The sequence below is a fragment of the Heptranchias perlo genome, chromosome 13, assembly GCF_035084215.1.
Source record: "Heptranchias perlo isolate sHepPer1 chromosome 13, sHepPer1.hap1, whole genome shotgun sequence".
NCBI lineage: Eukaryota > Metazoa > Chordata > Chondrichthyes > Hexanchiformes > Hexanchidae > Heptranchias > Heptranchias perlo.
In genome coordinates, this window is record NC_090337.1 from 47468272 (window position 1) to 47494827 (window position 26556).

General features: G+C 40.1%; 1 long non-coding RNA gene across 1 annotated transcript in view; it reads right to left on the reverse strand.

The window, feature by feature from the left end:
* Window positions 1-1106: 1106 nt before the first annotated feature.
* The window catches only part of LOC137331081 (uncharacterized), a 59679-nt gene continuing 34229 nt past the window's right edge, over window positions 1107-26556 (reverse strand). The window contains exons 2-4 of the long non-coding RNA XR_010965371.1: window positions 23829-23865; window positions 8053-8131; window positions 1107-2158 (exon numbers count right to left, since the gene is read on the reverse strand). This is a non-coding gene — a long non-coding RNA (uncharacterized lncRNA). The remainder of the gene's footprint in view (window positions 2159-8052; window positions 8132-23828; window positions 23866-26556) is intronic.

A 26556-nucleotide genomic window follows, 5' to 3' on the forward strand; every position in this document is an offset into this window, starting at 1 on the left:
AATGTCTTCAGGGATTATTCATGAAAAAAATGTACACTAATCTGGTATTTAGCACATCAATTTAAAATTGTGCTAACAAAATCTAAAATAAAAAGCAATGACTAAAACATCATCCATCATTTTTTAATTCCTAATATTTTTAGCTTGTAAGGTGAGGTAGGTAAGCAATGTGCTTATTACTTTGCAATTATATTATGTTGAAATTTCATTCTTAGCCAGTGAAGAAGCAAAAAATTAACCAAAGCTGCACTCAAAGGATTTTATCTTATTAAAGTTCCCTATAATGTAAAAACTGCTAACACTGTCACTTTCATTGGTGCATGCATTAGCAACATGCTTTCAGTATGCAGCAGGTTAAATGAAATTAGACGCAGATTCAAATCAAATTCTGCAGATAATGTGTCTCCGTTAATGTTATAGTGTGTGATTTTGGTAGTGGAGAGCTCTCACGTCTTTATCTCAAAAAACCTTTTATGCCTCTTTGAGTAAATCAAAGCGATAATCAATTCGAAATATAAGCCATAATCAGAAAGGCTGGGCTGCCTGCCAGTGAAAGAGCATTTGTCTGTAAAAGTGTAGTCAACTAAAAGATGCTAAAGCAAGTTTATTACAGGCCAACATAAATTCAATAAATCTCTGCTGCAATTTGTTTTGCTCAGAGAGTTTTTCTTCAGAGCTAGTTAGTCATCATTTCTAATCCTAAATTGCACTGGCACTGTGTTGAAGGTTGTTGCACAATAACAAACATAAAAGGTATACTTAATAGTCTTATTTACTATTATGAAGATGGAGAGCCTTTATAAAGTATAGTTCTTCATTAATAAAGTTTTGAGAAGCCAGAACCCCAGAGGACTAAGTTGCTTGCAATAATCACCCTCTTTGCTGTCATAATGACGTCTTTTCAGTTTAAGATGACCACTAATTTATGATGTAATCGACCAAGCCTGCTGGAAACTCTTAAATTCATAATGCTATATCAAAACTCTTATTTTCTTCCCATCGTACTTTACACATTGATTTGAAAAGCTTTTGGCTTTGAGTGAGTGCTGTATACATGTAGAATAACTGTTGCTACTTTGGGTTGAGAAATCCCAGTTTATTGATTAGGTATTTTGCAGTTTGCTGGACATTACACAGGTTCACCGAGGAAAATAGTTTGTCTGTCATAAAACACATTTTTCTTGTAAGTATATATTTTCCAAGACTGCAGACATACGTGAGTACAAAGTTAAACTATCACTAAAATTCTTGTTAAATTTGCTAAGTCAAGGCTTCATTGTGTTAAAAAAAAAATTTAGTGCAGCTTTTTGCTGAAAATAACCATTTACAAAACTACAACGGGCATCTAATTTCCTGATTTTTTAAAAATCTGATAGCTGTTTTTGGTCTACTGCCAGTAGCTCATTGACACACTGATTACATTCTCCAATTAGCCCCACCACCACATAAGAGGGATGCCCTTCTTTTCATGTAAACAGAATAGATCACAATGCGATGGCAGCACTACCAAAACCTACCAGACATTGACGTGACTCAGTAGGAATCTAGTAAATCTTAGTAAATCTTAAATTTACTGTCATTTCCAAGAACTAGTTGCCAAGGTCATCCACAAGCAAAGCCTCTCGATAGGCTCACTTACTATTACATTGTTCCATGCATGTTGTGTGCTATGAATGTAAAGTATAACCAATGCGTTGTAACCAAAAAACAACTGCAATAATTTAAAATTCATTTTCTTAGCAAATGCTAACAGTTTCTCCATTTTGAATTGTACACAAGTTTAATATAAGAAAGGTACAGTAGAATCCTGACAAAACTATATTCTGGTTGGTCAAGAAATATTAAGCTTGGGCCACGATTGCTATAAATGGGGATGGGGAGTAAAAGTAAATCGTTATGCTGAAGCCCATCCACTTAATTATTCATTCAATAATTCAACCTGAAGAAAAAAAATCAATCGAAAGCACTGAACTAAACATACTTTACACAAAAGTGATTAGGTTCCCAAACTGCGCTGCTGTCTCCAGGTGAAAATGGGCAGAGGATTGGTTGTATTCACTCCGCTGAACATTGCAAACTGGGTAACCGGAGAACACTTTGGGCCTGGATCAGGAATCTTTTCAGAAGTGGTGGGAAGTAGCTATGGTACATCGGAATTCTGTGAGGTCAGATCAGAACAGCATTAGGTTCATGCGTGCACTTATCTGGGGTCGCTTGCATTGCAGTTATCCTGGTTTCCCCACCCCCCGACTAGCCTGATGAGAGATTTGTCCAGTTCAGAAGTGAATTCTGATGGGAAGCTTTTTATCCGAAAAAAAAGAAATGTTTGGCACTAATCTATTTTCTGTCTGTGATGGGTGTGATGCATTTTGAAGAAATCCAGGAGCAGCCTTTGAAGCATCATTACTATTGATGCTGTTCATTTGAAAGCTTGCAAAAGCAGATTTTTATGGCTTTCAATGGCTCTCTAATTTGACACCATTATGTGCAGGTGCATGAAAAAAATTGCATTTGAATTCAAAACTAATATTTTGAGCGCTCTTGAAATCAAAGCCTTGAAGTATTCTAACAATCAAAATTATTTCTCTGTCTTTCATGACGATGAAAGTTCTGGCTTTTCAAACGTCATTTAGGCACCAAAACTAATCTGACAGAATACATTTAACTGAGAATTTTTCGAATTCCTTCGCTGATTAATCAAAATTAGTCTGTAGGACAGGATCAATAACAGCAGATGGATAGCATGAAAAGATCAATAATGTCCACAGAGACAATATTGATTTGATGCTCACATCAGACAAAACCTTTTCATTTGATTGCTCATCCATCTGTTTAACTTTCCACATTAATGACTTTTATTAGGCTGAGGACAGAGCTACTCTGATACACTGAGAACAATGGTGCCACTTTGAATTTAGGAATGAGCAGTCTGACAGCCATTTTCAGTGAGGACTAAGCTTGTTAACTTGAAACCTTGCCTGTTGTGTCAAGGCTTGGCTGAACTAATTTGTGTGGCTCAAGAAAAGCAGGTAACTGCTACCAGCGAAATCTGTCTTGTTTGGCCCCAGTAATCTCAGTGCCTCTAACACTTAAGGAACTGTCAGTTATCAGTCTAGTGCAGTGTCAGCTATGGCTCAGTGGGTAGCACTCTTGACTCTGAGTGAGAAATTTGTGGGTTCAATTCCCACTCCAGTGACTTGAGCACAAAATCTCAGCTGACACACTAGTGCACTACTGAAAGAATGCTGCACTGTCAGAGGCGCTGTCTTTCAGATAGAGATGTTAAACCAAGGCCCCGTCTGCCCTCTCAAGTGCATGTAAAAGATCTCATGGCACTATTTTGAAGAAGACCAGGGGAGTTTTCCCCAATGTCCTGGCCAGTATTTATCCCTCAACATCACCAAAACAGATTATCTGGTACCTTGCTGTCCGCAAATTGGCTGCTGCGTTTCCAAAATTACAATAGTGGCTACACTTCAAAAGTAAGTCATTGGCTGTAAAGCGCTTTGGGATGTGAAAGGCACTTTACAAATGCAAGTCTTTCAAACCAGTGTATTTTGTACTGGTAACTGCAGCAACGTACAAATAATTATTAAGACAAATCCATTATTACTGGATGGTATTCTGTACTTCTGTCAGTCTTGAGACTGCCATTTTGATTAAAATGTATGAATGTAATCTTTACTTCAGAAACCATAGAAATAGCAGAAAGCTTCCAAGGATTTTTTTAAAACTTCCTTCCCCCCCTCCCCCAACTTTGTCAACTTTCTCCCATTCTCTCCTGAAAGCACTGACTGCTGCTAGTGTACAGTCCCTAGCACCTCCAGTATCTCGCCAAAGTGGCTATTCTTCATGTGTGAGCTTGGTTCAGTGGTAACACTCTCGCCTGAGTTCAAGTCCACTCCAGAGACTTGAGCACATAATCTAGGCTGATCTAATTCCTTTTTCCTGAAGTCTAGCACTCTGCAGTCAAGAACTAGGAAACTGGCCCAATGAGGGTAGGTGAGTATTAATGTCAGTGAAGACTGGCGTTCACACTTACAATATTCTAAGTTTAGAGACCAATAAATACTCTACTATAAGAGCCAGCAAGTTTTCCAAATGTGGCTAAATCAAGTCTGTCCTTTCAGCTCAAGATAGACATGTTTTGCATGTTTTGAATGATCTCAGCACTTCCTGTGGATGAATGAGATTAGGAAAGCAAAGAGAGGGCATGAAAACATATTAGCAGGTAAAATCAAAGAAAACCCAAAGATGTTTTATAAATACATTAAGAGCAAGAGGATAACTAAGGAAAGAGTAGGACCTATCTGAGACCAAAAAGGTAAACTATGTGTAGAGGCGGAAGATGTGAGTATGGTTCTTAATGAATACTTTGCATCTGTCTTCACAAAGGAGAGGCATGATGCAGGAATTGAAGTTAAGGAGGACGAGTGTGAAATATTGGATGGGATAAACATAGTGAGAGAGGAAATATTAAGGGGATTAGCATCTTTGAAAGTGGATAAATCACCAGAGCCGGATGAAATGTATCCCAGGCTGTTAAAAGAAGCCAGGGAGGAAATAGCGGAGGCTTTAACAATCATTTTTCAAACTTCGCTGGATACAGGCGTAGTGCCGGAAGATTAGAGGACTGCTAACGTTGTACCGTTGTTAAAAAAGGGAGTGAAGGATAGACCGAGTAATTACAGGCCAGTCAGCCTAACCTCGGTGGTGGGAAAATTATTGGAATCAATTCTGAGGGACAGGATAAACTGTCACTTAGAAAGGCACAGACTAATCAAGGACAGTCAGCACGGATTTGTTAAGGGGAGGTCGTGTCCGACTAACTTGATTGAATTTTTTGAGGAGGTGACAAGGAGGATCGATGAGGGTAGTGCAATTGATGTAGTCTATGTGGATTTTAGCAAGGCTTTTGACAAGGTCCCACATGGCAGATTGGTCAAAAAAGTAAAGGCCCATGGAATTCAAGGGAATGTGGTAAATTGGATCCAAAATTGGCTCAATGGCAGGAAGCAAAGGGTAATGGTTGACGGGTGTTTTTGTGACTGGAAGGCTGTTTCCAATGGGGTGCCACAGGGCTCGGTACTAGGTCCTTTGCTTTTTGTGGTATACTTTAACAATTTGGACTTAAAAGTAGGGGGCATGATTTAGAAATTTGCGGATGACACGAAGATAAGCCTTGTGGTTGATAGTGAGGAGGAAAGCTGTAGACTGCAGGAAGATATCAATGAACTGGTCAGATGGGCAGAAATGTGGCAAATGGAGTTCAATCTGGAGAAGTCTGAGGTAATGCATTTCGGGAGCAAACAAGGCTAGGGAATACACAATAAATGGAAGGATACTGAGAGGTGTAGACGAAGTGAGGGACCTTGGAGTGCATGTCCACAGATCCCTGTAGGTAGCAGGACATCAAAGGGAGAGATGAAAGACTTGCACAGAGGCACAAAACAATGGAAGTTCTGTTTGTTTTCTTTATTTGATAAAGGCCTTTTTTTAAGGAAGAATTTCTATTAAAATAAAAAATGTTTTCTGTCTTTTTCCTCTCTTGGGCCTTCCCCTACCATGAGCTCAGGAACAGGCACAGGCGATGTGACCCATTGAGCTTACTGCATTATTTTATTAGCCATGGCAGCTCTATCTTATTAATCTCAATTCACCGTCCTTACCATCTCTGAATATCCCTATTTCCCAAGTAACTAAGCTCCCTTTGAAATACCTCAATTAATTCTGCATCAATGGCTCAAATCAGAAACTTGACTGTGAAATGAACCCCAGATATTCCATGGTGGGTTACCAGTGAACCACTCCACTATGCCACCCAACTGACACATTTTAGTGCTGGTAGCCAATGAGATTTTTAATTTATAGTGCAGTGACTGTTGTTATGTAGGCAAACATTTTGCACAAAGCACAATTTTATAAACAGCAATGGGATGAGTAACCAGTTAATTGTCTTTTTCTGATGTTACTTGAGGGTGGAATGTGAGCCAGAACTCCAGAAAAACTGCCTGCTGTTCAAATAATGAATGGGATCTTTTATGTCAACCTGAGGCACTAGAACAACCACATCTCATCTGAAGGACAGCATCTCCAACAATACAGCATTTCCTCAGTAGTGCCAGCCCAGATTATGTGCTCAAGAAGGGCTTGAATGCATAACCTTCTGACTCAGGAGTGGAAGAATGTTACTAACTGAGCCAAGCTGTCAAAAATTCAAATCGCATCACATCTTTTTACATCTCCAAATTCAACGATAGGCTCACTCTAAATATCAGTCGGTGAGCTGCAGTATTCATACTGGTACTTTGAGTATCTCAATTTTTTTTATGCTTAGATCTACAACATTTGTACTGATATCTGCAGTAACTCTGGTCAGCTCATTCTAGGTACTGGTTCAAATAAGACTGCCATACATTGGCTTTCAGCAGTTGTGTAGAATTTTCCATAACATGAACTGAAATCGGTTTAGTTTTCTATATTTTCATTTGGTATTTTCCATACCCCAACCCATGACAATTAAGCTATACAGTGGATTGATCCAGGGAATCACACAAATGAAATGGCTTACTAATAAAGGTCACAGTAGTTATTTCTGGTTGAAGAATGGGATTAGTTTCTGCTGGTAGCAAATGCAAGAAAATGACATGTCAAAGATCATTATAAATTAAGGACCAAGAGCTGCACTTGTATTGAATCATAGAATCATAGAACAGTTGCGGCACAGAAGGAGGCCATTCAGCCCATCGAGCCTGCGCCAGCTCTCTGCAAGAGCAATCCAGTTAGTCCCACTCCCCTGCTCTTTCCCTGTAGCCCTGAAGATGAAAGAGAAATGTTACTATGGTCTGCCTGGGCCAAAATAGGCCAATTAATAGCCTTTCCAAAATTAAGAGGGATGCAGAAGCACTTCAATAATATTGAAGATGATTGTAGGTGGCCAATAATAATGGAGATGTGCCACTAGAAATGAGCTTACAAACTGGATGTCAGGATTCTCCAAGTGTCAATAACTGCCAGCATTCCTGAACTCATGGTTGAGGCAGCCAACCTATTCAGGCATCTGCAACCAGCTAAGATGTGATGTCACGAAGCAGCAGTTATAAGGCAGCCTGCACTACGTCCAAAGCATTTTCATAGGAACATAGGAAAGTAGAAACATAGGATCCTTAGACCATGTTCTGCATCCTGTGGATCAAGCAGTGGGGTGAGAGAACAATTCCTGACCTTGTGGGTCATTTGTGTATTTTAGGCTCCTCAATATATCTCTTCATCCTTTTGTGAAGTAATCCTGTGAGTTTCCAACAACTGAGGTGATATCCTCCAAGCTTTTGTTCCCTTGGTAGGAATGCTAAGATAGCCTCGAGTGCCTGAGGGACTAACCATGCAAAAAATCTTTCTAACAATTCATTTTCCTATTTTTATTTGAAATGGTAGAGTCTGTCCTGCCAGGTAGCCTTTTGTGTTATACATTCATTTTCACAGGTATATCTATTCTGTGAGCCCTTACTTCTTCACTGTATAGCTGACTGCATTCCACTAGGTAATTCTTAATAATAGTTTAACATATTTGACAATGTTAATTCAAATCAACTATGTAATCAATGTAAATATTTCTGAAATCTTAAACATTACCTTTAAGTTCAAAAAAATTACCTGTGATTGCATCATCGCTACTCTAAAATTAATAGCTATATAATTGTATAGCGCTATAATTACATAAATAGTTATTTCATAAATTAGAGCTGAATAAATTAGAGAGATTTGTAACTAATCATTATTCAAACAGCATAGAAGTCATTAAATGCTACTTCAAACGTGCGCTTGCTTAGCATACATCGAAAATGTGCAAAATGGCAGCTTGGTTGATTTTAGTCAAGTCTGTCCCTTAATTAATGGCAGAGTTAGTGTTTTAGTGCAGTAACCTTTAACAGCTGGATTTAATTCAATGCAGAAAATGCAAGCTTATATTAATTACATGAAAGGTAGAATGACTGTCAAATAATCAGCAACCACACTGTAACATTACTACAAACAGAATTATTCCAATCTTACCTTTTATCATCTTTTATTATGATGCTGTTTCATTTGATGCTGTTTACCTCCCTGTAGCTTTGGAGCCATGTTTTGAAAACTGGAGAAATAAGGTACATAATATTTTATTCATTGTATTTAAAAAATTAAGTAAACATTTTACAAAGGTTCCTAAATAAAACCTTTTTCTTGCACGTGTGCAGTGCCACTGTCCGTGTCTCATTTTCTGCTCAAAACTGCATTTATAACTAAAACTTTTTTTTAAAAAGTAATTTTTAGGTGTGGTATCACTTAAATATGGAGACTGTAACTGTGCTCGAGCAACATTCATTTTACTGTCCTTCAATCGATGTGCCTCTCCTCAAATATAGGTGGTCATCGATTATTACTTAAAATAGAAGGAAAGTATACTCAACCATGGAATCAAATGGAGACTATATACTTTCGGAATAACAAATGCTGTGACTGGTGCTTGAAGGGTAAAGTCCCTTCAGTGGCACTAACATCAAATGCAGAGGTAAACTCATGCATCAATAGGCATTCCATTACAAGGACATGCACCAGTGTTCTGGAAAAGGAACGTTAAATAATTGTTGTTTGAATATAAATCAAGTATTTGTCATGGAAGCATTCCCAGAAGGTCACAGTTGCGATTAACATGAATGCCTTTGATATGATTTTGCAGGACTGCCCATGATCATTTTCGCTGGTTAATGTGTAGATCATTTTGTTGCTGCATAGCAATGCATTTGAGATTGCATTCGGAGCTGCAGTGACAGATGTTTCAATATGTTGTGCCGCAAAATGGTATAAAATGGATCACAATTTCAATTTTGCACATGGCATGTTGTTCATCTTGGTTGTGGCATCGAGTAAACACAGCAATAGGAAGTTTTCACACAAGTAGAGAGAGCAGATTAGAGGACAAAGCTGCTCGGCAAAAATTTGGTCGTATGTCAGCTGCATCCCCTCTTACCCAGGTAATGCTACATGGCACGGGGTGGCGGTAGCGGGGGGAAGAGTTAATAAGAGGGAGGAATAATATATTAGGAGAAACAAGTAAGATGGGCATTTTCTCATCATGCTTTGTGTTTTTGGCAATATCCGTTATCTAAAGATGCCATATTAGTGATTCTAATTATTTCAAAAAAAAATTTGGCTTAATTTAGCATTTAACTTAGCATATAGGCAAAATATCATGTTATTTTACTTGGTCATTGACACTTGATACTTACCAATGTGTAACTGTGACCAGAGTTTAAGTTAACATTCATATAATTAACTCCATCTGTGTACAATGGTTCAGCTTTACCTTACAAATCTTTTAAAAAGATGAATTGGTCCTCTCATATATGAACCTCTCCAATCACAAGGTTAATCTAACCTTTTTGTTAATATCTATATAACCTGACGTGTGAAGAATTTTTCATCACAACACTTTGACAACACAAGATTAGCAAAACCACTGTTGTTTGAATAATCAGGTGGTACCCCTTCATCTTAAAGGTGAAATGGATGACCTTTAGGGCTGTTCCTGAATAATAGTTATCAGCTGGAGACTCAGAGATTGCTGTTAAATCTTGTAACACTCAATAGAAATGCACATTGATCAAAATATGTAAGCCATTCTTTAAGTTTTGTTAAAGGACAATGTCTGAAGAGTGCCTAGATGTAGAAAGGTTGGCTGCCAGGGGAAAAAACACAATTGCTTTTCTGAATGTCCACTTAAAACAACTAGAATTACAGCAAAATAAAACTAGTCTTTAAACCATGGAGAATATGATTTGCATTGTTTATTTTAAAGTTAGAGGCCAAGGGTTAAACATGTTTGAACACATTTCTGGTTTATCCTTAGAATCTATGTCAATTCACTTAAATCAGTGCTCAGTGATTGTTCATTGTGTAACACCGGTTCAGCTGTTCTGCTTACGTGTGGATCTGCTCTCAAAGGACCTGGCATCTTTCAGAATTTGCATATGCAGGGCTGACCTAATCATCTTGCAAATGTGAAATTAATTAAAGGTAGCTGTGGGACAGAAAAATATCATTACAACAAGTGACCTGCTTTAAAGCCATTAACAATCTTCACCTTTGAGTCCTATTTACATACTCATAATAAAAATGTATAATTTTCCTTCAATTTCTTGTAACTTTTAACCCTTTCTTTGGTTATCTTTACCTCCTCTCACAGTCACAAAGAACCCCTTACCCAAGGGACTAGGAACGCATTGTGCCAATGTGGCCTTTGTGCCAGCCGTCTGAAAGTAATGGAGAGAAGTCTATACCTTCTGGATATCTCTCCTTCCTTCCCTGTTGAAAAGATCTGTTTCTTGCACTATAAATCCACCTGGCAGTATAGTCATATGGAGAACCATGGCAGCAATCTCACATTGTACCAGTGCATGACATAAGCATATTGATTCAGCAACCCACTGTACCATCTATCCCATTCATATTTTGCACAGTGACAATTGATGTTAATTTTTGCAGAATATTACCTGTCAGCAACAAGGTCTGATCAAAGCACACTGACAGACTGTTCACAACAATACTAATATTCAAACCATTGTTTTACTTTGCAAATATTTTATCTTAGGATACATGTTAACCTTTAACCTTAGAATTAAGGCCAAGGAACAAAATCGAAGCTTAACAAGGGCTCTGATTAACAGCACTGTGGGAGAACCTTCACTACATGGACTGCAGCGGTTCAAGAAGGCAGATCACCATCACCTTCTCAAGGACAATTAGGGATGGGCAATAAATGCAGGCCTTGCCAGTGACACCCACATCCCATGAACGAATAATAAAAAAAATTTTAATTTAGTCAGATGCACCCATTTCTAATTTTTAATTTGAATCGATTCTTTTATATTAAACAAGCTTTATGAGCTTTCTATTCAAACTGAGCCAGATATGCAGCTTGTACAGAGGTTTTACATTGACAGTGATTCACATCAGCTGGTATTATAGGATCCTGAAGCACAGCTTTTTTGTGAAATAAATTAATTCACAACAATGTCCCCGTGAGCCGAGCATGTGCCTAATTTTACAGTATTCTGGATTCTAACGTTGCCAGTTCTCTTCCCCAACTCCAACTTCTTTTTTCCTTCACCTCAGCATGTCACTTTTTTTCTCTCTATCCTGTGAAGTGCTCTGAAGGATTTTGTTGGACATGAGGAGTGCTGCATATATTGTTGTTACAAGCAGGTTTTTCTCCTGAGTACATTAACATTCCCATCATGGCATCCAGTTATATTTTAAATGATCCCAGTGCTTTTTTGTGATAAAACATTTATATCTTTTTGTACATGAAGAGCCTACAGAAATATTATAAGGACATAAAAAAGTCAGAAATAATAGTCATTTGACCCATCAAAGATCATTCTCCATTACATTAACTGTAATATAATGGATTTAATTGTTTTCTAAATAATCCCAATGTTTTAGTGATAAAACACTTATGGTAGTAATTACAGATTTGATGGCTAATAATCAATAAACAGCTAATAACATCCATAAGCTTGGCTGTAACCCCATACAGTATACTAAAGTACGTTAGACAGTAGGTCAATGATTAATCAACTGTATACAGTGCAACTCAAATCTCTAGTTTATTTACAGTAAAATAGAACACAAAAGAATGAGAACACAGGGTAACATTGACAGCCACCAAACAGCATCAGGTTTCTGAACACAATATTTCAACTGAAGATTTGTATCAAAAAAAATAAAGTGCTGATTGAAGTGAAACTAAAACATGAATGAAGGCAATTCTGAGCATATTGACTCTCTGTCAAAGGCTGATTACTGTTCTTCTGCAAAGGGTTATGATGCTCTCTAACCTATAAAACTCTGTTTGAAATGATACATCTTCTAGATTTATCACTCCGCAGAAAAGGAATATTGACAAACTAGGTTCTTTTTGTGCTGTACAGTTATTTAACCCCTTCATCAATCCCATGTATTTGACAAGTGGTAACAGTCAAATTACTATCGCCAAATCTCCCACCATCAACATCCTGGGGGTCACCATTGACCAGAAACTTAACTGGACCAGCCATATAAATACTGTGGCTACGAGAGGTCAGAGGGTGGGTATTCTGTGGCGAGTGACTCACCTGCTGACTCCCCAAAGCCTTTCCACCATCTACAAGGCACAAGTCAGGAGTGTGATGGAATACTCTCCACTTGCCTGGATGAGTGCAGCTCCAACAACACTCAAGAAGCTCGACACCATTCAGGACAAAGCAGCCCGCTTGATTGGCACCCCATCCACCACCCTAAACATTCACTCCCTTCACCACCGCGCACTGTGGCTGCAGTGTGTACCATCCACAGGATGCACTGCAGCAACTCGCCAAGGCTTCTTTGACAGCGTCTCCCAAACCCGCGACCTCTACCACCTAGAAGGACAAGAGCAGCAGGCACATGGGAACAATACCACCTGCACGTTCCCCTCCAAGTCACACACCATCCCGACTTGGAAATATATCGCCGTTCCTTCATCGTCGCTGGGTCAAAATCGTGGAACTCCCTTCCTAACAGCACTGTGGGAGAACCTTCACCACACAGACTGCAGCGATTGAAGAAGGCGGCTCACCACCACCTTCTTAAGGGCAATTATGGATTGGCAATAAATGCCGGCCTCGCCAGCGACGCCCACATCCCATGAATGAATTTTTTAAAATCCCCATTATAAATCCTGTTCAATCTAAACTTCTATCGGAAGTCGATGTTTTTTCAGCATTTTGTTGAACTATGCCCATCTATTGTGCATCAATTATAAAGTATCATACAGATGTTGGGTGAAATGTCAATATTAACTATGCTATTGGGTGACACTCCCGATTATGGCTCATGTATGAATATTGGCCACTGAGCGAGGTGCTGAGGTGCCTGTAAAACCATATCCTAGATAATAATATCATGATTTAGTTTTATGTTTCCTTTTTGTTTGGTTGGACTTTATGTTTAAATTACTGCATTAGTTGTGCTCCTTCACAGAGGGGGCATCATAGAATAGTTTTTCTGTTGATGACACTAAGGGAATCCAGTGTCACCCTAATTGGTTAACTCAAAATAGGCATGCTTCGGAGGCTTTAGAAATCTGTTTCCATAGTAACTCAACATGTTCAGATGTTTGACCTGGGGGTGTATAACAATTGCAATAATTAGTCCTTGACCATGAGCCTGATCCACCTGAACCCAGGTAGCTTCATTTGAACCTGATGAAGCAAAGTCACGTCTCTCTAGAGTTGTTAGATTCTCACTGGTAAAGATGCCGTGGCAAGAAGCTTCAGGAAGGAGGCATATTTATGGAGAAAATTGGTGAGTAAAAGAAAATTAGTTAAATGTTACAAAGAAACCTGATTAGCATTCTTTGTTGTGCTCCATTGCTGCCTATTTAACAATAAATCCTGAGGAAATAATAGGAAGCACTGACCTGAAAGAGTTACTGAGGTCGACTATCAGGGAGCTGGATCATCATTAACAATGGTCATAAATCCACAAATGATTCAGATCAGTTGTGATTGTCAATTTGGCTTCCTTACATTGGCAATCAATAAGCCTTTTGAGACAATCCTCCAATTGCTGTCATAAGTATTCAGTGTTCAAGAAAATATCAGACAGAAATATTAGACAGAAAAGGATGTCAATGACAACTGTAATTCTTAGTAACCAGTTGATTAAAACTACCTGAACTTAACTGATTTGACTTTCATTTTTAGTTTGTAAGTAATTTTCTTACGTTTTCCCCATGTTCATTCAGTGGCTAATAACACTGGTTAGGGAGCAAGTCTCAGAACTCTGCCAATGCTGCTGTATAGCTATTCACTCTGAGATACAAGAATGGCCCTTCGAATCCACCAGAGATCAGTCTCCACAATGCACAAAGTGCCTAATAAGTGCAGCATTGATCTCTGTTTAATTGCCAAACAACCAGGAGATAGTGAACAGAGGGGCAAGCACTGCTTAGGCCCTGTGATTTCTCCTGTTTACTGCCCACACCCGAAGACATATGACTTATTTTATCCACCGTGGGGAAAACGCTAAATGAACCCTCCTGGAGTTTGAACTTAGACTTTCTGGCTCCAAGTACAGGACACAGCCAAGCAAGCTATCTAATCTTACTGCCTATAGCAAGACAACTAAGATATTAAAATACTCAAAGATATCAAAATGTGTAAAATTGTGGGCAGGAATGTTATGAACTACCAATTTATGATCCCCTGGCTCTGTGTAATTTTACACCAGTACAGGAGCTTACAATAATGTTTTATAAAATAAATACTCCCAATGCCCATCAGGAGTTCTGCAGTAAAAAGAAAATGAATTGCAGGCCTGAGAAATACAGGGACATGGAGAAAAGCTATTCAGTGCATACATTGTGCTAAATATCAATCTTTTATCCTTTTAGAAACTCATATGTTCAATATTGTTTTAACTTAAATTGAAGAAATGCTACATATTTTTACTATTTGCAGAAACTGGTACAAATATGTGTACAGTAATTACTTTGGTACCACTCCGAACAGTTAACTTTAGATACTCTGAAATGTTCAGTTTCTTAGTATAGCTACACAAACCTTCATTCATTTTTTTTAAAGATCACATTATTATATACCCACATATAGCAATGAGATTTTTTTGCTTTAATATTTTATTAATACTTTAGATTGAACCATACAATGAGACATTAAACGGCATAAACATAACCTGGTATCTTGCATAAGTCTTTGTTAAATATTGATATGGAGTTTATGGTACCTCTTGCATATTTATATTTGTCTAAGTATTTTCTATTTAAACTGCCATAGATCTAGCTAAGACCTCGAGAAATCAATATGTCAGAGAATCAATGATTTTAGGTACGTGTGGGATTATGCTACCATTTTGATTCTTTTCACAATACTGTATGGAAGGCTCCAAATTTGAGTTAATTTTGTAATATATACAATGTGCTTTATTTTGTGATATAAAAAGTTATGTCGCCATTGGCTTCTGGAATGTGAATCGCTGTTTCCTCTTCAAATTAATGCAACAGTGGGGTCAGGTGTAAGCTTTCTCGATAAGGGATGAATTTAATGGTTTATATACAGAAACATGATAAGACTGGAACCAATTCACTGCTTGAGTTGGGTCCATTTCATTCATTTCAAAAATCATACATCAATATCCTACTTAATTAAGAGAGATCAACATTTTTTATCCTTTCAGCACAAATAAATTGGGTGGGATAAGATTAAAATAATGCCCATCATTTTTCCAGCAGAGGGGAAACATACTTTTGTAGGAGCAATTTATCTCATAAGCAATTTCTTTATGAAGGGGTTTGATAGGGTTGACGTAGAGAAGATGTTTCCATTTGTCGGGGAGTCCAAAACTAGGGGTCATAAATATAAGATAGTCACTACTAAACCCAATAAGGATTTCAGGAGAACCTTCTTTACCCTGAGAGTGGTTAGAATGTAGAACTCGCTACCACATGGAGTAGTTGAGGCGAATAGCATAGATGCATTTAAGGGGATGCTAGATAAGTACATGAGGGAGAAAGGAATAGAAGGATATGCCGATAGGGTTAGATGAAGAAGGGCGGGAGGAGGCTCATGTGGTGCACAAACACCGGCCTAGACCAGTTAGGCCGAATGGCCTGTTCCTGTGCTATAAATTCTATGTAATTTATGCCCCTCATAATTGAGCTAGGGACCATGCATCCCCTAAATTGTATCATGAAAAAAACTAATAGAGTCATTCTCCCAGGGTATTTGAGGAAAAGCTGCACATTTTCTGCCATTCAAGCCTAAAAGTTACTCTTTTTGTGATAATCAAGCATTATACTTATCTAATATGTGATGTAAAGCTTTATTGGACTATTTGTGTTAGTAGACTATAAGAGATAATTTTCTATTTATGTGTAAATAAGTTTAATTTGTTCTCTTACTCTTTACAAAGCTGGTTTAAAGATTTCTATTTTTTGACAAACAGGAGACATAGTGAGTACACTACATGAATTGTAATATGTTGTTTTACTATTAAATCTGGCAATTGTTAGCTTTGCGTTACATAACCTATCAACCACACTCTTAGGGTGTGCTGTGGTACAACTGATGACAGAAGTGGTGCTTTAAAAAGCTCAAATCACAACAATGGCCTTCAATGAACTGAACAATTCCACAATGGCATGGATCTAGGCGCACCCCTTACCTCATTCAAGGAGGCCACATTGGAAATTATCGGCAAAAAGGAGGTACAGAAATTGGAGGATAATGAAGCTAGCACCATGATGTTCATCTCATGTAATGTTCTCCTACTGAATAATACTTCTGAAGGCACCTACTCAATTTGAGCAACATCAAGGAGGTTGGAAAAGTTGAGGAGGGCCTTAGTGAGAGGAAGAGAGTAGGGCCAGAGCTTGGGTGCTCAAGGTGGACCAGTGAGTGTGGGAGGGAGCCGAGCAGAGCTGGAGCATTTTGGAGGTAGGGAGCAGATGGCAGGCAGAGTAGGTAAAATGGAGTGGAGGGTTAAAGAAGGGAGACAACAGAAAACTATGCTAGTTGTCAAAAACAGCGTGTTTTATTAAACAAGCAACAAGACCAACATATATAGCACTTCAATATAGCAGAGGACTCCAAGCCACTTCAAAGTAGACGGGGGTGAATAGAGTGAACAAGCACTGAGCAAGAATAGAAAAGCTAAGGAAGGTGACCCAAGGTGTGATTGAGGAAATAGGTTTTGAAGAAGCTTTTAAAAGTGGGGACATATTAGCAAAATGGAAGGGTTTAGGAAGAGCACCTGGAGTGCAGGGACATGACTGAAGAGTGTTTCATTGATGGTGGAGTGGGGGAAGGAGAGGCAGAATAGATCAGTATTCGAAGAACGGGTGATTCAAGCTGGGATGTGAGGTTGCAGAGGTCACATGGGTAAAACATGGAGGAATTTGAGGAAAAGGATTTTGAAATCAACATGTTGGGAGATGAACGGCCTATGGAGATTGGTGAGAATCGAGGCGATAAGTGAGCAGCACTTACTGCGGGAGTGAAGTGAGCAGCAGAGTTTTGCATGAATTGAAGTTTTAGTAGGGTGGGCAATGGGAAAGAGCATTAGAGAAGGCAGTCTGGAGTTATTGGTGACATGGATGAGAGTTCAGCAGCAGTAGCGGCGATGTAAGCATAGAGACAATTGATGTTATCTGATTGACACAAGGCATCAGTTTGTAATACATTTGGTAGAAATTTGTTTTAAAAGATGAAAATAAATTGGTAACAAGCTGGATTTCCAAGTATTTGAGCCTATGTTTAAAAACGATAGTTCTACTTAAAACAGGATGAGTGCCTTATGCATGAAGGGGCATCAAGTTTTAGTGTTGTGACTTTGCAAAGAGTTCATCATAGTCCCCTGTAGCTTTAATAAGGAAAGATTTCACAGGGTTAATGACATTATCTGCATAAAATGAAACATAATGCTCAAGACTACCGAAGTCAAGCACATCAATTAATTTTACCAGCTGTAATAAACAGCCAAAATGAAAAACCACATTGCTGCCTGGTGTCATTGTGAAGATCAAATAAGGAAGAGGCTATTCAACTGAACAGAGCTCTCAGTTTTATGCTATGATGCAGTATTTGGAGTTAACTAATAAACTGTGTCCCAAATTAAATTTACAGTGTTGCAATCAGAGACTCCAATGCCATCCAATCAAATGCCATTTCTACTTCCAGAGAGAGTACCAATACAGATGTCTAAGAATCTGTTGTTTGTTGAAAACCATTCAGCAGATGTCTTACCCTGCTGCTGCTTTGTTTTTCTATTATAAAGCCCATCTAGACCTGATTTATGATCTTAAGACAGGTGCAATGTTAGGATCTAAAATGGGATTTTGAAATTGCAATTCAGCTGGGAAATTGGATGGAGGATGATGCAACTGAAAAGATTTTTCTTCTGTTATGTTTTTCCTCCTGCAATATTTTCCCCTCCTGTCATGAAGGAGCTGACTCAAGTGGGTTTGGTGTATGCTATGATACCTTGGTCAAGTGTCCATTCTTTATGTGGGAGCCCAGAAAGCAAGGGGGTGATTTTAACCCTACATGTTTGTCGGAAACTGGGCAGGTAGGCAGTTAAAATCGCCCAGGTCATTTACCTGTCCTGGATTTGCCAGGAACTGACTTGCTGGGACTTTTACTGCAAGCGGCAAGGACAGCCAGCCAAAGTTGGTGGGGTCCTTTTTAGTATATCCATGTCAGGTCCCGACGAACTCATCGGGACCCAACTGCGATGTTTACTCGGAAGCCTGAACGGGAAATGGCAATCAGTTCCTGCCAGGCCAACCCAGCATGGGAATGGATCAGGCTGAGAAAAGCTGCATAAAGGCAAGTTTGAATGTTTTTAAAATTTCCTTGTGGGGCCGTAGGATATCTGCGATTTCGCCCCTCCTCACAATAAGGTGGAGCACCAGGGAACGGCCTGGCAGCTAATTCCATGGACTTACTTCCTCAGCAAGTGACTGCCGGGCCATGCAAATTTGCACCACTGCCTGCCAACTTCCCGCCTGGAAGGGTGGCATTTAAATGAGGCCCGGAAGTTAAAATACCCCGAGCCTCTTTTTTCCTGAAGCAGGTGCATTTTGAACTGACATCTAAACTCACCCACTGAAAACTGGCCCCCCCAGTTAAAATCAAGGCCCAAGTGTTAGTCGGTCACTCATTGTGGCGGGGGGGGCGGAGTTGGGGGGAGGAGTGCGGTGGTGGAAGAAAAGATCATAGAAGAGCATAATCCCATCGAGACTTGACATGAACACACATACATTCCAGCAGCACAGCAATCGGGAACAGCAACTGAGTGCTGAATCTTTTTCTTCAGTAGCCAATTGTAAAACATCTACTACCTGGCTGAGGTCAACTAATTCATTGCAGAGCAGGATCATAGCTGGGATCTTCCTGCTTTGCATGGCTCAGTTCTACACTAGGCAACACACTTACCAACAGAGCCATCAAGGTAGCGTGAGGGGAATCTTCAAAATTCTTTTTCTGCAAGAACTATTAGCCCTGATTTTAACCTAGCCCACCAGGCAGGAATGGGGCGGGTTCGAGTCCTTCACCTGCTTTTACAGCCCGTCCGATCTGACTCTCCATTGAAGTCAATGGAGGGAAAAATCGGGCTGGGTGCAAAATGGGCATCCGACCCGAACCCGCCCTATTCCTGCTCGGTGGGTTAGGTTAAAATCGGGGGCTATTATTTTTGCATTTTTCCAAATTGGCAGAAAAGAGCCTGAATAAATTAAGCGATTAAATATTCAAGTCAGGGGTGATATGAGCTTAACTAGGTTTCGCTATAGAATTGCCAAGGAGTGGCACAATATCTTGAAGCTCGGATACAAACGAACGTGGTGATGACATGGGTTTGTGCCCATGTTTACTTAATCACTGCGCTCCAGGGAAAGTCTGAGCACAACTTTCCCCATTGGCGTGAGGGGAAAATCAAAAGGCAAGTCACTGTGAGCCAACCTTCAACCACATTTCAGCAACTGTCTACATAGCAACACGTGACGAAAGCCTGGTAGCAGATAACTGAAGAAGAGGAAAATGTATGGTACAGGGTAATTCCACAAAAGGAAAAGGAGGGGAAAAAATCCATCCAGGTTTGGTGTTCCACTCAACCACATGGAAACAAAACACAAAGGACAATCCAGAGAGAGTGCAGAACATTTTGAGGGAGGAAGGGGAACTGCCAAAAGTCGTGGTCCATGTGGGAACCAATGACATAGGAAGGAAAAGGGTTGAGGTTCTGCAGTCAGAGTTTCAGGAGTTACAGAGGAAGTTAAAAAGCAGAATCTCAAAGGTATTAATCTCTGGTTTACTCCCAGTGCCACACGCGAGTGAGCATAGGAATAGTACGGTAAAACAGATTAATGCGTGGCTGGAGCAATGGTGCAGGAGGGCGGGCTTCAGGAGGGATCTGATCAAGATGAATGGGTTGCACCTTGACAGAGTTGGGACCAATGTCCTTGCGGGGAGGTTAACTAATGCTGTGGGGGAAGGTTTAAACTAATTTGGCAGGGGGGTGGGCACCAGGATGAAACATTAGAGAGGAGAAACAAGGTGCACAGAGGACTGGGAGGGACAAGTAGCAATAGAGTAAAGAATAGTTCAGAAATAGGAGGGATCAAACAGGGAGCAAATACACGGCAGTCTAAAATGAGATTGGAGTGCATGTGCGTAAATGCACGTAGCGTGGTAAATAAGGTTGGTGCACTGCAGGCTCTGGTCGCCACATGGGACTATGATATATTGGCAATAACAGAGAGCTGGCTCAAAGAAAGGGAGGATTGGGTACTTAATATTCCTGGCTACATGTTATTCAGGAAAGATAGGGAAGGAAAGAAAGGAGGTGGGTGGCAGTATTGAACAAGGAAACTATTCCAGCACTGGAAAGGAATGATGTAGTTTTGGGGTCAAAGACAGAATCTATTTGGTTAGAATTAAGGAACAATAGAGGAGCTATTATGCTATTGGGTGTATACTATAGGCCACCAAATAGTGGGGAGGAAATAGAGGGGAACATTTGCAGGCAAATTACAGAAAGAATCAAGCACTATAATGATAATGGGGGATTTCAATTATCCCAATATAGACTGGTACAGTAACAGTGTAAAGGGCAAAGAGGGGGAGGAATTCCTGAAATATGTTCGATAACTTTCTGGAACAGTGTGTTTCCTGCCCAACCAGGAAGGAAACAGTGCCGGATCTAGTTCTGGGGAATGAAGTGGGGCAGGTGGAGCATGTTTCAGTGGGGGAGCACTTGGGGAACAGTGATCATAATATCATCAGGTTTAGAATAGTTATAGAAAAGGACAAGCAACAATCAAATATGAAAATGGAGGAGGGCAAATTTCAGTGAGTTGAAAAGGGGTCTTACCCAGGTGGATTGGAATCAAAAATTAACAGGCAAATAGTAATTGATCAATGGGAGGCCTTCAAGGATGAGTTGGTTAGGGTAAAGAGTAGACACATTCCCACGAGGGGGAAAGGAAGGGCATCCAAAGCTAGAGCTCCCTGGATGTCTAAAGATATAGAGATTAAAATGAAACAGAAAAAGGAGGCTTATTATGAATATAAGGTTCATAATGCAGTAGAGAACCAGGCTGAATACAGAAAGTACAGAGGAGATCTAAAAAAGGGAATAAGAGGGGCAAAGAGAGAGTATGAGAATAGATTAATGGCTAACATAAAAGGGAATACAAAAGTCTTTTATAAACATATAAATAGTAAAAGGGTAGTCAAAGGACAGTAACTTTGTAACTGGGACTGATTAGGGACAAAAAAGGAGATCTTCTTGTGGAGGCAGAGGGCGTGGCTGAGGCACGAAATGAATACTTCGCATCCATCTTCTCTAGAGAAGAGGATGCTGCCGTTGTAGCAGTAAAGGAGGAGGTAGTAGCGATATTGGATAGGATAAAAATAGATAGAGGAGTTACTTAAAAGATCGGCAGTAGAAAAGTCACCCGGTCCAGATGGGAGGCATCCTAGGTTACTGCGGGAAATAAGGGTGGAAATTGCGGAGGCTCAGGCCACAATCTTCCAATCCTCCTTATACATGGGGGTGCTGCCAGAGGACTGGAGGATTGCAAATGTTACACCTCTGTTCAAAAAACACGAGAGGGATAAACCCCGCAATTACAGGCCAGTCAGCCTGACGACAGTGGTGGGAAAACTTTTAGAGACGATAATCCAGAACTAAATTAATTGGCACTAAGAAAAGTATGGGCTAATAAATGAAAGTCAGCATGGATTTATTAAAGGAAAATCATGTTTGACTAATTTGATTGAGTTCTTTGATGAAGTAACAGAGAGGGTTGATGAGGGTAGTGTGGTTGATATGTATATGGACTTTCAAAAGGCATTTTATAAAGTACCATATAATAGACTTGTAAGCAAAATTAAAGCCTATGGGATTAAAGGGACAGTGGCAACGTTGATACAAAATTGGCTAGGGGACAGAAAGCAGAGAGTAGTGGTGAACGGTTGTTTTTCAGACTGGAGGGAGATATACAGTGGTGTTCCCCAGGGGTCAGTATTAGGACCACTGCTCTTTTTGATATATATTAGTGACCTGGACTTGGGTATACAAAACTCGGAAATGTAGTAAACAACGTGACAGACTGGTGAAATGGGCAGACACATGGCAGGTGAAATTTAACGCAGAGAAGTGTGACGTGATGCATTTTGGTAGGAGGAATGAGGGGAGGCAATATAAACTAAATGGTACAATTTTAAAGTGGGTGCAGGAACAGAGAGACCTGGGGTGCACATACACACATCTTTGAAGGTGGCAGGTCAAGTTGAGAAGGCTGTTTAAAAAAAGCATATGGGATCCTGGGCTTTATAAATAGATTACAAAAGTAAGGAAGTTATGCTAAATCTTTATAAAACACTGGTTAGGCCACAGCTGGAGTATTGTATTCAATTCTGGGCACCACACTTTAGGAAGGATGTCAAAGCCTTACTGAGGGTGCAGAAGAGATTTACCAGAAAGGTACCAGGGATGAGGGACTTCAGTTATGTGGAGAGACTGGAAAAGCTGAAGAACAGAGAAGGTTAAGAGGAGATTTGATAGAGGTGTTCAAAATCATGAATGGTTTTGACAGGGGGGAGGGGGCAGTGGGGGGAGAGGGAGGGAGGGAGGGAGGGTGGGGGAGGAGGGAGAGGATGGGGAGGTGGGGTGAAGAACAGAGAAGGTTAAGAGGAGATTTGATAGACGTGTTCAAAATCATGAACAGTTTTGACGGTGGGGAGGGAGGGGAGGGAAGAGGGTGGGGGTGGAAGAAGGGAGTGGGGTGGGGGAGGAAGGGAGAGAGTGGGGTGGTGGGGAGGGAGAGCAGGGGGGGGAAGGAGTGGGTGGGCCGAAGGTAACTACAATCTCTTTGGGATTTTAGTTTGCAATATCTAAACCAGGCATTTCCACAGGACACCAACGCTCTATTAATGATCGACCAGCCAACCTGGCTCACTAGAAACCTAAAGAAGCAGATGTGACTGAAATTCTTCACATTCGGCTTCAAATAACCATGCAAATCAATACTATTAATGGATGGGATGGTCCTAGCTGGGCAAGCATTGGTGAGCTTACCAGTGCTCTGTAATTGTCAGTTGCACAGTTTCATCTGGATAAATTCTAGTGATGCCCTTAGGGTTCTCTAAGCCTTGGCTCAGCCAACCTGCTCCTAAACTCTCTGGTCTTAGTTAAGTGGGATATTTTCCTATAAGGAGAGCACAAATATTCCAGCAAACGGAATAGTACAAGTCGGAAACTCTTATACCTGGTGATGGGTTTCCATGTGTCAGGCACCCAGTTAACCAAAAGTGCTTGTGAAAGTGAAACCCACAGTGGATGAGTATCTCCTCCCAGCCTCAGATGTTTCAGTCCTGCCCCTACCTTAATCAACACAATTTAAGATATCCTGGTCCATCCATAATAATTTTTTTTAAATGTCTGCATGCACCAGTAATCTACGTGTCCCCAAACAGTTTTTGTTCAAAAGGTGCTGTATGTTTTTTAAACTTGTTCCTAAGAACTGTATTGTACTAAGCAGCCAGAATGTCAGTACGTTCTTTTAAAATCGCTTTGATTGCCTTTGAGGTGGGGAGGAAGTACTGAGGCTGGCAAACATGATTTTTGGCAGCTGCAGAATTGGCAGTCGTTGAAACCGTTGCTGTTGAAACGGACCTACAATAAAAATGGAAGAATTTTACCAACAATAGGTAAAAATAAAACTAAACAACCTGGACTACAACACAAACCTTTGTCGGTGTCCCAAATTCAGATCCAGCAGCAGATCTGGCAAAAAAAAATGAACCAGTCAACCAGCTTGCCTGAAGCAACACAGTACATTCCTTTCATTTATAACATCTCTCCCCTGCTCCTCCCCCCACACAACATACACTACAAAAGAATTAACAGTGCAGTTAATCCATGGTTCAGTCTTGTTAACTCCTTAACTCCTCTACTGGGGTCAGATGACCCATCCTGGCTTTGGTCCAACTGTGGTTTTTATTCCTTTTGTTCTAGGCCTGGCTTTGGGCCAAATTCTATCTTTACTTTTGCTCTGGGCCTGCATATCACCGTAATCCCTTTATAATCTCTAACTTTGGCTATATGATCTGAAGATTCCTTCCCGATTTATCAACTTTTGGATTATGGAACTTCCCTCTGCTAGACTAAGTCCTCCCTAGTTTAGAGATTATGCATGTGTAGCCAGCAGCTACCTTGTTCTGTAGTACAATGACAAAAAATGGCTAAGAGCACAAAACTACTGGTTTTGTGGAATATATAGGCTAGACTTCCTCTTTTGGTGGGAGAAAAATTGCATGCAAGTCAAATTTAAACAGTTGGGGTCAATTAAAGGAAAGCGCTACTATAGTGGGACAAAAATTCTGAAAGCTTTGGGAGAGCCTCAGAAGGTATTTCAACTGTCCTTTGCCAGGCTGTAGGGGCTGAGCACTAAGAAGAGACCGGAAAGAACAAATGGAAATAGAATCCTAAGTGCAGACACAAGTCTGCAAATAAGCGCTCAATTCCCTGTTTTATGGCTGCTAAAGTCAAGCTGGTGCTGCGTGAGGTGCTTGTGAGCAAGGTTGCCCTCTAAGCCAGCACCATCCCTAGAGGTCATCATTGCAGCTTGCTTGCAAAGCGGTACAGTCATTTTTTCAGGCTACAGTTGAGAATTACTGTCACTGCATGCACCAGTCCTAAGCTATGTGGCAGCTGCTGGTGGCCTGGCAGATGACACAACTCTGTAAATGCATCTCCTCTAACCCAGACCCTGAGAAAACCGGTCCCCATGATCATTGCCAGGTGTGCCAAGTCTTCCAGAAATGATTGGTGACATTTTAGTGGCCAATCCGGCCATACTGGTCATTGATCACCTTGGTATGCCATAGATTCAGAATCACATGAAGTGTTTGAGTGGGAGCTATGTACTTGGAATTAAGAAATATAGAGAAAGGATGGAGAATTTGAATTGAAAAGATAATGGGGGTGAAAATGATCTAAGCCAGTAGTGTAAAACGGGCAGCCCATTTTACACCGAGCCCAATTTTCTTTTCCATTGACTTTACTTCGCTCAACTGGCGACGACCAATTTCACCCCCAATCACAGCTAACAATATGGTAGTGTAGGATTGAACAGCTTCTGATAGCTATTAAGTGGTTTCTGCTGGAAAGTATGCATGTGTGGACAGCTGGTGAGAACACAATCAGACTCAACTGTGATGTCTCCTATAGTTAAGTAGCTTGCCAACACTCAACATCTAGGCTCACACATGAAGAATGGTTATTTCAGGTGCCAGTGGGCTGACGATGGAACTGAATCCCAGCAGTAACCAATGTCTTCAGGAGAGGGAGTGTTCTCCTGGTTTCTGTTGTCTATGTGTTGTCCCTTTGCTCCACTGTTGGCAGCTGTGGCTTCAGCCACGTAGGCCCCGTGACCTTTGAATTCCCTAAACCTCTCCACCTCTCCCTTCTCCTTTAAGACCCTTCTTAAAACCCATCCCTTTGACAAAGCTTTACGTCACCCCTCCTAACATCTCCTTCTTTGGCTTGGCATCCATTTTTTCCCCTTAGGCCTTTGTGAATCAGCATGGGATGTTTTTTGACATTAAAGGTGAGTTATAAATGCAAGTTGTTGTTGTTATTCCTAAAAACCTGCTTTTAACATGAGGATTGCAGATGACTATAGTCAGTTATACATTCAATGTAGAAAGGCACAAAACTCCCTCAAAGGGCAGCCTTATCAATCTACATCTATAGAACAGCTTTAAACTTACCTATGATGTGGAGATGCCGGTGATGGACTGGGGTTGACAATTGTAAACAATTTTACAACACCAAGTTATAGTCCAGCAATTTTATTTTAAATTCACAAGCTTTCGGAGATTTTCTCCTTCCTCAGGAAGGAGAAAATCTGAGGAAGGAGAAAATCTCCGAAAGCTTGTGAATTTAAAATAAAATTGCTGGACTATAACTTGGTGTTGTAAAATTGTTTACAATTAAACTTACCTGACTGCTTGTAAAGATGCCATTTCAGGAGGATTTCATATATAATGAATCTAAATGAGCTGAGTAAATATTTAAACCTTCACAATCTGGATATGGTCACAAATAGGTATGTGATCAAATGTCAACAGAAGTGCAGTAGGAAGGTGGAAAAGGTAAAGTCAGAGATTTGTATCTTTTTGTAGCTGAAACAAGAAACCTATGAAAAACAGTCTGACTGTTTGTGAGCTATTTATTGAGTTCAACTCCAGATCGCCCACTTTAATGAAAAGGGCTCAATCGAAACTGAAGTCAAATTTATATGCAATCCAAAAATAAGTCAAATGAACAGTTATATATGCAGACTGATTTTTAATCCTCAGTCAGTAATAGTACAACTGTCCCATTCTTTAAGAGTTTGGTTTTACGTAGTACTTTCTAATTTGTCCTTCGCAGCGATGTTGCAGACATCAATCCTGACAATTGTAGCACGGT